At 39.6% G+C, this 11,204-nt stretch overlaps 1 protein-coding gene and 2 long non-coding RNA genes across 7 annotated transcripts in view; 1 reads left to right on the top strand and 2 right to left on the bottom strand.

Moving 5' to 3' along the window:
- Positions 1 to 11,204, bottom strand: part of LOC308385595 — a 196,520-nt gene that overhangs the window by 90,293 nt on the left and 95,023 nt on the right. The gene's annotated exons all lie outside the window — the stretch shown is intronic.
- LOC308385581 (uncharacterized protein) overlaps positions 1 to 11,204 on the top strand; it is a 61,393-nt gene that overhangs the window by 42,022 nt on the left and 8,167 nt on the right. For 3 of the 5 annotated variants that reach the window (XM_080864596.1, XM_080864595.1, XM_080864597.1), the window contains exon 1: positions 9,382 to 10,266. The exons of 1 other annotated variant lie outside the window; for it this stretch is intronic. The gene's annotated coding sequence lies outside the window, so the exon portion shown is untranslated. Of the gene's footprint in view, positions 1 to 9,381; positions 10,267 to 10,683; positions 10,818 to 11,204 lie in introns of those variants that run through there. One more of the 5 variants, XM_080864598.1, reaches the window with a different exon arrangement.
- LOC308385592 lies at positions 6,323 to 7,987 on the bottom strand. Its single transcript, XR_013969581.1, has 2 exons — positions 7,555 to 7,987; positions 6,323 to 7,223 (listed from the first exon to the last, which is right to left on the bottom strand). It is a non-coding gene; the product is annotated as an uncharacterized lncRNA (long non-coding RNA).

Raw genomic sequence — 11,204 nt, 5'->3', positions numbered from 1 at the left:
CCAGCTGCGTTCGTTGTTCTGCAAACTTTGACCCCCACAGAGTCGAGCTTTTCAGTTCAATCAGCTGCATTTCGATGTCCAGCCAGTTAAAGCGAGACAAATCCAGCTGCTCATTAAAGCTTTCTGCTTTGATCAGAGAAGAAAACATTGGTCCATACACCTGAAAGTCACGAAAACACATTGCCAATTCTGTCTGGAGTCTACGGATGTATTTGTGTATTTCCGTGGTGCTGATGTTGAGCGGAAAGCTCCTGAAGCATTTGAAGTCTCGGAATGTGGAAATTTCAACATTGAAAAAACTGCCAGCTAACAACGTCCCTCTACGGTGGTTTTTTTTTTTAGCTAATACTACTACTAATAATAATAATAATAATACATTTTATTTAAAAGGCGCCTTTCAAGACACCCAAGGACAGTTTACAATAGGGAAATGGTAAATGGCCTGAATTCGTATAGCGCTTTACTAGTCCCTAAGGACCCCAAAGCACTTTACACATTCAGTCATCCACCCATTCACACACATTCACACACTGGTGATGGCAGCTACATTGTAGTCACAGCCACCCTGGTGCGCACTGACAGAGGCGAGGCTGCCAGACACTGGCGCCACCGGGCCTTCTGACCACCACCAGTAGGCAACAGGTGAAGTGTCTTGCCCAAGGACACAACGACCGAGACTGTCGGAGCCGGGGTTCAAACCGGCAACCTCCTGATTACAAGAGAAACTGCCAACTCTTGAGCCACGATGGCCCCTAATAGGATAAAACACATAATGGAAAAATGACAAAATGAAGAAAAATAAACTACTTCGCATATTTCACCTATTGCAGGTTATTTTTAGAACGTAACTCCTGTGATAAACGAGGGACCGCTGTATTATTAATAGTAGTCTGGGACATCTAATTGATTAACATCAACATTGATTATTGTGCACTATTATTTTTTTCCAAGGTGAGCAAAAATATAAAACTCTCTCTCAGCTTGTCCGTTGCCAAAAATGGCCCTCCTTTGGTGTATGTTCACAAAATGCTGTAAAATGTATATTTATTAAAACATTTATCTACTTTTACTGACTTGACACTTTAAATTATCACCAGTCCATTTCATCAAAACCAAAGTTTTTTCTACATTCTTTTTACTCTTTAAATGCCAGTTAGGCTATATATTACCAGGAACTTTTCAGATAAAAAGGTGATGAAGTCCTAATGGTTTCATAAATCTTCCTATTTCTTTTTTTCATATAAGCATCAGGGACAAGTCTGTCTTGCAGTTGGTGAGGTCACTAATGTGCGCCCTATTTCTTCCAGGATCACTCTTCATTTGTAGGTTTTAGTGGACTCCTACTACTGTGAAGTGGTTTTCATGGGACAAAGGCTTGTATTCCAAGATCTGGGAGATTGTAGAGATGAGCAGTGATGCCCTTCCTACCATCTTTCCAGAAAAATAAGTGATCTGGAAGCTGTTAGGCTTACTTACAGCAGCAGCACTTTCTGCACCTGCATAAACTCCAGGACACATTTGCTAACAGTGTTTGTTGCTGTATGTTTCATTCATTCATTCATTTATTTATTCATTTTCAGGCACAACAAATACCTATATTGAACATAAAATACACAAAACAAAAAACAAAACTTGCCTGAAAAAGGAGTGGGACGAAGAAAACTTATTAAATCCCACCCCTATACTCACTCATCAACAAAAAAAAACAATAAACTTCCCGCAGCTACGCCCATCATTGCATACAGACCCATCAACAGCCCCGGGCACATACAAGCATCTAAGCGGCAGCTCGCAACCAACAATTAGAGCCTTCATAACTGAATACAGAATATATAAATTATAAATTGCATTACCACAGGTAACAGGCAGTAATAACTACAAGTAACAGACACACATACATATACATACATATATATCTACACACACAAGTACATATATGTACATACATACGCACACTTTATTTTTTATTTTTTATTTTGGAATCCATACCAGCAATGGTAAGAGAACAGACATTACAGAGCACACTAAAACCCATCATTGAGTATACTGTGACCAGACCAACTGTTTGTAGAGAAATTTAAATCTATGAATATTTTTGCATTGTTTCAATTGTAAACTCAGACTGTTCCAGATTTTCACACCACATACAGACACACAAAAGCCTTTACGGGTTGTTCGAGTTCTGGGTAATTTGAATTCTCCAAAGCCTCTCACATTATAAACCTTTTCTCGAATTTCAAATCTAGTTTGTAAATTTGCCGGTAAAAGTTTAGTAAAAGCTTTATACAAAATTATGGATGTATTGTAATTAACCAGATCCTGGAATTTAAGTAACTTTGCCTGAAGAAAGAATTTGTGAGTATGATCTAGATAACCAGCCTTGTGAATAATACGCAGTGCTCATTTCTGTACTGTGACTCATGGATTAGTTGTATTTTTATATGTATTTCCCCACACTTCCACACAATATGTAAGATATGGAAGAACCAGGGTACAGTACAGAGTACGAAGTGCATCTTTATCAAGGAATTGTTTCACTTTGTTCAAAACTGCGAGGCTTCTGGAAATTTTGGTTTTTATGTGTCTGACGTGGGGTTTCCATGAAATTTTGTTATCAATTACGACTCCCAAAAATTTGTTTTCACTCACATTATCAATTGGTACACCTTCAATGATAATTGGTAATTCTATATTATATTTTAAATTACCAAAAAACATTGCTTTAGTTTTATTTATATTTAATGATAATTTATTTATGTCCATCCATTTTTTTTATTAATTTTAGCTCCCTGTTTACAGTCATTACAAGATCAGTATAATCATCGCTACTGAAAAATATGTTGGTGTCATCTGCGAACAGTATGAGTTTAAGTACTTGAGAAACATCAAAAATATCATTTATGTATACATTGAAAAGTTTTGGTCCCAACACTGACCCTTGGGGAACACCACATGTAATACCAAGTTTCTCTGAATGGTAATGCCCTATGCTAACATATTGTTCCCGACCTGTTAGGTAACTTTTTAACCAGTTACCAGCTTTCCCTCGAATACCATATCTTTCCAATTTATCCAGTAAAATTGAGTGATTGATTGTGTCGAAGGCCTTTTTGAGGTCAACAAAAATACCAACTGCATATTTATTTTTATCCAGTGTATCAGTAATTTCTTCTACTGCCTCAATTATCGCCATTGAAGTGGTTCTTTGCGTTCTGAAACCATACTGACCAACATTTATTATTTGATGTTTTTCAAGGAATTTTTCTAATCTTGAATTAAAAAGTTTTTCTAGAATTTTTGAGAATTGAGGCAGTAGAGAAATAGGCCTATAATTGGTAAAACTGTGTTTGTCATTACTTTTATATAGTGGTATTACTTTCGCAATTTTCATTTTTTTTGGAAAACAACCGGACTGAAATGATAAATTACAGATATATGTTAAGGGACTAGCAATATTCAGAATAACCTGTTTAACTACAGACATATTTATGTCATGATAATCCATTGAAGACTTACTTTTACATTTTAATGTGATATTTATTACTTCTTGCTCATTTGTAGCTGAGAGGAACAGTGAAAAGGGATTTGATTTTATATTACTGATATTTTCATTTTTATGACACGGGATGTCCGCTGCTAGTTCAGGGCCAACATTTATGAAGAATTTATTGAACCCATCGACAATATTACTCATGTTGTGATTTTCACCATTTGCATCAGTAAAATATTCAGGATATGATGTTCCAGAAGATCCTTGTTTAATTAAGTTGTTTAACACATCCCAAGTTCCTTTTATATTGTTTTTATTTTCATATAATCTTCTTCTATAATAAAGTTGTTTGCTCGTTCTTATAATATCAGTCAATTTATTTCTATATGCTTTATATCTTTGTTCCACTTCTTTTGTTTTTACTTTGATAAACTGTTTATACAGATTGTTTTTCTTTTTGCAAGCATTAATAATTCCTTTTGTGAGCCAAGGACTTTTTATCTTTTTTTTCTTTGTCATGTGTTCGTTTACAGGACAATGTTTATTGTACCACATAGTAAAAATATCTAGAAAATTATCATAAGCCTTGTCCACATCTGACTCTTCATACACCGAACTCCAATCTTGTTGTGCTAAATCGAAATTGAAGGCATGAATTGCTTCTTCATTTATTGTTCGCTTTGCTATCATGATCTTGGTATCTATTTTTTTTTAAATCACAGTCACACAAAGTAAAAACTGGTAAGTGGTCAGTTATATCACAGACAAGCAGACCACTATTAATTTGGAAATCCATGACATTAGTAAAAATGTTGTCAATAATAGTGGCGCTATGTGAAGTTATTCTGCTTGGCTTTGTTATTGTTGGATATAGTGATAAGCTGTACATTGTGTCAGTAAAGTCATCAATGGCTTTTAACCTTGTTGGATTTAGCAAATCAATGTTAAAATCACCACAGATGAATAGTAATTTTTGGTTCACCGAAGCAAACGTTTTTTCTATCCATTCATTAAAAGTGTCAATACTTGAACTGGGTGTCCGATATATACAACTTATTATAACATTTCTCTTTTTTTCATTCACAATCTCAATAGTCAAACATTCCAAAATTCCATCAATAGCCATAGACATAGTTGTTACAACATTATATTTTATAGAGTTATGAACATATATAGCAACCCCGCCGCCCGCCTTATTTAATCTATTCATGTATTTTAAATCATATCCATTCAAACAAAAATCTATTCCTTTATCGACATTGAACCAAGTTTCAGTGATGGCTATAACACTAAAGGGGCGAGAAAATTGTTGCAAATAGTCCTTAATGAAATCAAAATTAGAGTACATACTTCTGCTGTTAAAGTGAATTAATGAGAGCTTCCCGTCTAGGTTAATTTCTTTTTCATATTGTTCCTGAGTGAAATAATTACAATTTTTAACAAAAGAAGAGAGAAAGTTACTTTCAGAATCTATTTCTGGATCTATTATATTATGCTCCTTATATTCACAATCTAGATCAATTACTTTCTGTTGAAGAACTAATTTCAACGTGTCCATGTCATTTCCTGGTGTAATTGATACATTGGTGTCAGTTATACTTGTCCAGATCCTCCATGTTCCTCACTATCAGTACTTTTGCCTCTTCTGGTGTCCCGTTTAGCTTAATGAAAATCTTACAGTTTGTTACCCATGTATGTTGTATTTTACCGTTCTTCTTCAGTTGCCTTGCCTTCCTCGCGATGTCTGCGTTTTTTCGTGTCAGATGCTCATTAATGAAAACGTCCGTGCCTTTCAGTTTGCGTCCTTGTTTCAGCAGTGCGACCTTGTTCTTCCGATTGACAAATCTCATAATGATGGCCGGCAGTCTGTCACTCCTCCTGGGCAGTGATTGACATGCTTCTATGTGCTCCAGGTCCATCTCTATCCCCTTGCTTTGGAGGAAGGACGCCACCTGTTGCTCTACCGAGCGGGTCTCCTCGTCGCTGGGCTCCCCGACGTTCCCGGCCACCGCGCGCGCGTACGAGCGCGGCTTGATTTTAATACCGCTGATGACCACGTCGTTCGTACGGGTGTACTGCTCCAGCTCATCCACCCGCCGCTCGAGATCCATGATCCGTCTGTCCTTCTCGGCATTTTGGAGGCGTAGCTGTTTTACCTCCTCCAGAAGCCCCAGAAGCAGCTCCTGCTGTGCCCTGACTGCGGCCACGTCTCCGCACAGCGCTCCGAGGGAGGTTTTAATGTCCTCAACCTCCTCTGGTGTTGGGCCTTTCTTGGGTGGCATACTGAAGCGAGAGCACGAGGCGGCCACCACGAGGGACCCGGAAGCGGAATTTCTGATGATGGCGCCTGGCTAGGCCTGCTGGCTGATGGTGGAGCCTGGCTGTGGCCTGCTGGCTGATGGTGGAGCCTGGCTGTGGCCTGCTGGCTGATGGTGGAGCCTGGCTGTGGCCTGCTGAGCCTGGCTGTGGCCTGCTGGCTGATGGTGGAGCCTGGCTGTGGCCTGCTGGCTGATGGTGGAGCCTGGCTGGGTCTGCTGGTGTTAAAGGGGAGTTTTTCCTTTCCACTGCTCATAGAAGTCAACTGGTAGTTGTGGTTTTCTCTGTTCTCTCTGTAGGGTCTTTACCTTACAGCAGGGGTGGGAGAACTCCAGCGAGCAGGGGTGGGAGAACTCCAGCTTTGAATTTTTTTTTAGAGTTGATATTTTGGCTATGGTGTCTTGTTATGAAATCTACAAGAGTCAAAGTGTTTTTAGCAGGTGCTTCACAGCTAAGTTTGACTGGGAAACTCAAAGCTCAATAGTCTGTATCAACAGAAATTCACTGCAGCCTGTGTAATATTTCATGCATCATAATTTATTCCAGTCCATCTTGCAAATACATATTTGCGTTGTAATGTCATGCACAGACACACACAACTATTAGATCCTTAAGATCAAACCTGTGTCATTCTTTTGGTCCACTGCAGTGTAGTAGTCAAAAAAAAGAAGTGAAGTGGCCACAAATGGCCAGGATAGAGCCCAGAGGGTTAATGCGTAAAATGTATAAAATATTATTGATTACAGGGTAATACATTAATGTTAATAGCAAGTTACAAGTATAAACAATGCTGTTACATTTACACTTAAAATTTTTACTATGAGTATGGACATAAAAAAGTGAACAACATTTTATAATAAGCTTAATTGGAATTCTGTACACTGAAAAAGCAACAACACATAAAAACACAAACAAACAGCCAGTGCCTTCATCTGTCCATGAAATGTCAAACATCACATTGACCCGTAGTCCCTGCTCGTCAGCACATTTAAAAAGAGCTCCATGTCCTCTGCAAACTGAAAAACAAAGAGGAAGAAGTCCCTCTACACAAAAACACTGCAGATGACAGGCCAGGAAAACACCTATTGATCTGTTTGAATGCCTCCTCATCATGTGAGCCTTGAAGTTTTTTTTAAAAAGACTAAGATCACAGTGAGAGAATTTCATTTTCATGGACTTTCCACAAGCCACAGTTTCATTCAGCACAGAGGGAGCACATGAATGTTCTACCGAAGATTCAGATAATGTTTTTGATGCTGGAGACAAGACATCGAGAGGGAGATGGGGCTCCACGGAGAGTTCAGTGGGGAGCAGTCCTGAATGCTGACATGACAATAATTGCCTTGCCATATCCCCACGCTGTATGACTGTCATGTTACAGACAGGGCAGTGAAAGTGCACCGGCATATCATTTTGTCTGTAAGAGAGAGAAAAACAACATGTAATTTAAATGTAGTTGTATAGAATGCAATCAGTTTATCTAACAATCAGATTGTACATATTAACAAAAACATCCAAGCCATCCTCAATAATGAAAGCAAAATGGTGTGGATCACAAGAGCTGTCAGGAAATGTGGTGAACAGGAAAAAAAAAATTAATGAAAACACGCTTTTTTCTCTCACTGATGAATGACCTGAACTGTACAATGTGAAAAGCAACTTTAAAGTCAACAAAGAGACTGCAGAAGTGCTGAAAAGAAGTGCATATTTATAACTTTAACTATGAGGTATATTTAATACCAACATACCTTTGAAAGGCAAAGCATTTTTACTGTGTCCATTTATATGCTCCTCGATCTTTGCCCTGACAGCAGGGCTGAGAGTGGGGCACAGAGGGCAGTGAAAGAGTCTTCTGCAACATGTTGTGCATTCCTGCAATTCTGGCTTGGAGGCAGAATGGAATAGAGAATATTAGTATTTATAAATGTATACATCTCTTTGTGACGATCTTTACAATGTTGATGCAGGTGGAATGAGAGACATAAATAAAGTGCAATATGCAGTAAACGGAACAACGTGCATTGATGTTACAGATCGTGAAAAGCAGTGAAGTGAATTTGTTCATAACAAGCAAAAATCAAATACGTTTGAAACTGACCACTAAATGCTAACCAGAGGTGTCAAAAGTGCACATTCCTTACTAAAGTTTAGATACCTCGGGGTAGTGATGGCCCGCTTGAAGCTGACGCTCCGGTGCGTGTGTCAAAAAAATCAACACACTGCTTCAGAAGCTCTGTGTCGAAGCTTGATTCGTTTGGCCAGAGTCACGTGATCAGCGACGTCCGAAACTTCATTTAGAACCTAACTGCTTCGGTATCTGATTCAATGGTTTATAAGGAAGTGAGTCATTCGCGGGATTTGTGGTGTTGTGATGGTGACAGATAGCGAACCACTGATCATTCCACTGAGAGATTTGAAGCCAGCGAGGAAGAGAGGAGGTTCTGTTGTGTGGGAGAATTTTGAGTTGATTTTGGTCAGTTGGGTGGGTTTTCCAGCTTTGTGTTCTTGTTGTTTGCTTTTGTTTTGTGCGTGTTTATTTTATCTTGTAATGGGAAAACGGTGGCACGGTGGTTAGCACTGTTGCTGCACAGCAAGAAGGTCCTGAGTTCAATTCCAACATCAGGCCGGGGTCTTTCTGTGTGGAGTTTGCATGTTCTCTCCGTGTTTGCGTGGGTTCCCTCCGGGTACTCCGGCTTCCTCCCACCGTCCAAAGACATGCAGCTTGTGGGGATAGGTTAATTGGATAATCCAAATTGCCACTAGGTGTGAATGGTTGTCTGTCCCTGTGTGTTGGCCCTGCGATAGACTGGCGACCTGTCCAGGGTGTACCCTGCCTCTCGCCCTATGACAGCTGGGATAGGCTCCAGCGCCCCCCGCGACCCTGAAAAGGATAAGTGGAAGCGAATGGATGGATGGGAAAAAACTTAATGTCAAAAAAAATCTGCTTTCATAATATAAATATAATTAAGTAACTTTAGAAAAACTTCAACTTGATTCTTTACATTTAATGTTGTAAAAATATATATTTTATTGTTTAACTAATCTGAAAATGTTAGTCTGCCAAATGTGCAGCAATTTAATCTATTTATTCTCTTTAGCTGAGTTTGTGGGGCCCAGGTAGACTGTATAACTGCATCTCTACCAGTTTCTCTGCACTCCAGCCTCTTCTGTTCCACGTGAAGGGATTTTCCTTAATGCAGGAGAAATTATCTCCACGAAAAGGAACAGTTTCGACCATCGCACAGTGGAACAAATTCTCTTCTTAAATAAAAATGAAAAAGGGTTACCTTAAATGCATCATGCTTTTAATTTGCAAGTTCATAAGCATTTTCCCTTTCACAATCAGTTCTACCCCCAGGTCAAAAATATGTATAGGAAAATTTCCCCAATATAATATTATTTATAAATACACCCGTCTAGCTCTTGCACAAGTGCATGGAGGCGGGACCTCACAGCAGAAGCATACTCCAGAATGTGTTGTACATTATTATATGTATATTATATGTAATGTGGTATTTTTCAATTATTGTATTTACCAACATCAAGAAGTCACAAGCAAAGAAAGACCACACCATGGTGCATTTTTAAACAAGGAGAGTTTACTGGTCGAAATTATTTATTAAACAAATAAACCGCATTTTTTTAACCCCCCAAAAATACACGTTCAAAGCAACACAACAGTGGCCCAATATCAGACAGAATTCCACTCCGTAGTGGGCAATCATAATGAAGCAGTAGGTTTTATTTTGTGGATTCAAGCTGCTCTTCATATTTTTGGCCACCAGATGTCACCAGAGAGGACTGTGTTGAAAAGCTCCGAGTAATGAACCGTTTTTCAAAACAAGCTTCAGAAAGCTTCATTTGGCCATCACTACCTCGGGGGTCTGACCGTTGTTGTAACGCTAACAAAGTGTAAGCAAACTAGATGATTCCTAGAATTATATCATTATTAACGGCAAATTTATACATGAAAGACTCTGTGCCAACCTTTACGACCCACTTGCAAGGTTAAGGATCCATGCAGGAACGAGACAAGAAATAATAATAAAAAAAGAACATATTTCTGCCGACTTTGGAGGTCACGTGTTTCCGGTTAGTGTGGTCACGTGTTTCCGGTTAGTGTGGAGGTCACCTGTGTCCGGTTACTGCGGAGGTCCCAATATGGCGCTCCCCAGCGGGTGCAACCAGACCCTCCCCCCGGTCGCGCGGAAAGAGCTGCTTTTCATGAAACGGGAGTAAAGTAGTGAACTTAGAGGAGAGAAACAAACTAAAGTATCGATCATAAACCACTACCAACGTCCTGATCGATATCTGCTTCGATCTGCCCACCCTTGTCTCCTGGATCGTAGCTGCGATCAGCGTGAACCACGTGGGTCTCTGCTCCCTGATCTGTTTCCTGTGTTTGGAAAGAGTTGCAGCTTCATCGCGGAGTTTCTCTCGGTTTGTGGGCTCATCTAAAGGTAAGCACCGAGCTAACTTTACTGTGAGTTCAGTTCATGTTGAGTTTAGCTCCTGAATGAGGTCTTCTGCTGCTCTCCTCGGTGTCTGTTCACAGTTTATTGTGAACACGTTGAGAGAAGAGTGAGAGAGTGTTTGGAGAAAAACACCAACTAACCATTAGCTCAGCATGCTGGGAGAAGTTGAGCGTTTGCTCGCGTTTTGCTCGATTATTTCCTGCTGTGACTCGGGGGCGTTTTTAGCCCATTTTTGAATCACAGGACCCCCAAAGATTCACAGTACTTTATAAAAAGCATATAGTATTTGGTTGAGACGTAATATTTTAAAAACAAAAGTATAGACCCCCCCCCCAAAAAAATGGTATGGTCTGTTCCACCTCGCCTCTCCCCTACTCTGGCTCTGTTGTCCTTTCTGCCAGAGCGATGGTGGCTGAGACGCAGCAGAGCGGAGGTGTGAGTGCCTGCCTTAAACCAGGACATATTAGCTGCATTTAACCTTCAGTTATGTAGGAGTCAGACCGTGTTTCCTTTTTAGCTGAAAAACATTACACCAGGTAACCTGCAGTGTTGAGAGCGTGTTTTCCGATGTTTGCTACTCTACAGTCCGTCCTACTCTGTAGTAAAATCAGCGACATTTGACCGTCCTGTTGCTCCCATTGGAATTTATGTAGCCTATTTAAAATCTACAACTTAAAATTGTTGTTACCACTGTCCTGTTTGAAATGGAACGAGAGAAGCTGGTTATTTCGTCATATGTGCATGTGCCGATATTAAACCCAGCAGCCACATTCAGGTAAAAGTGTAAGATCAAATGATCCGTCAATAAAGGATAATGTTGGATCAGTGTTTCAATATTTATATCTTTTATTAGATGTACATGTGGTTTGGTTATTTGCCTTTTGGTTGAAAGTACACAGTATATAATGATGTACCACGTGATC

Source organism: Rhamphochromis sp. 'chilingali' (genome assembly GCF_963969265.1).
Source record: "Rhamphochromis sp. 'chilingali' genome assembly, chromosome: 18".
Classification (NCBI taxonomy): Eukaryota; Metazoa; Chordata; class Actinopteri; order Cichliformes; family Cichlidae; genus Rhamphochromis; species Rhamphochromis sp. 'chilingali'.
The sequence above is the reverse complement of the archived record's forward strand: the minus strand, read 5'-3'. Positions and strand labels throughout refer to the sequence as shown.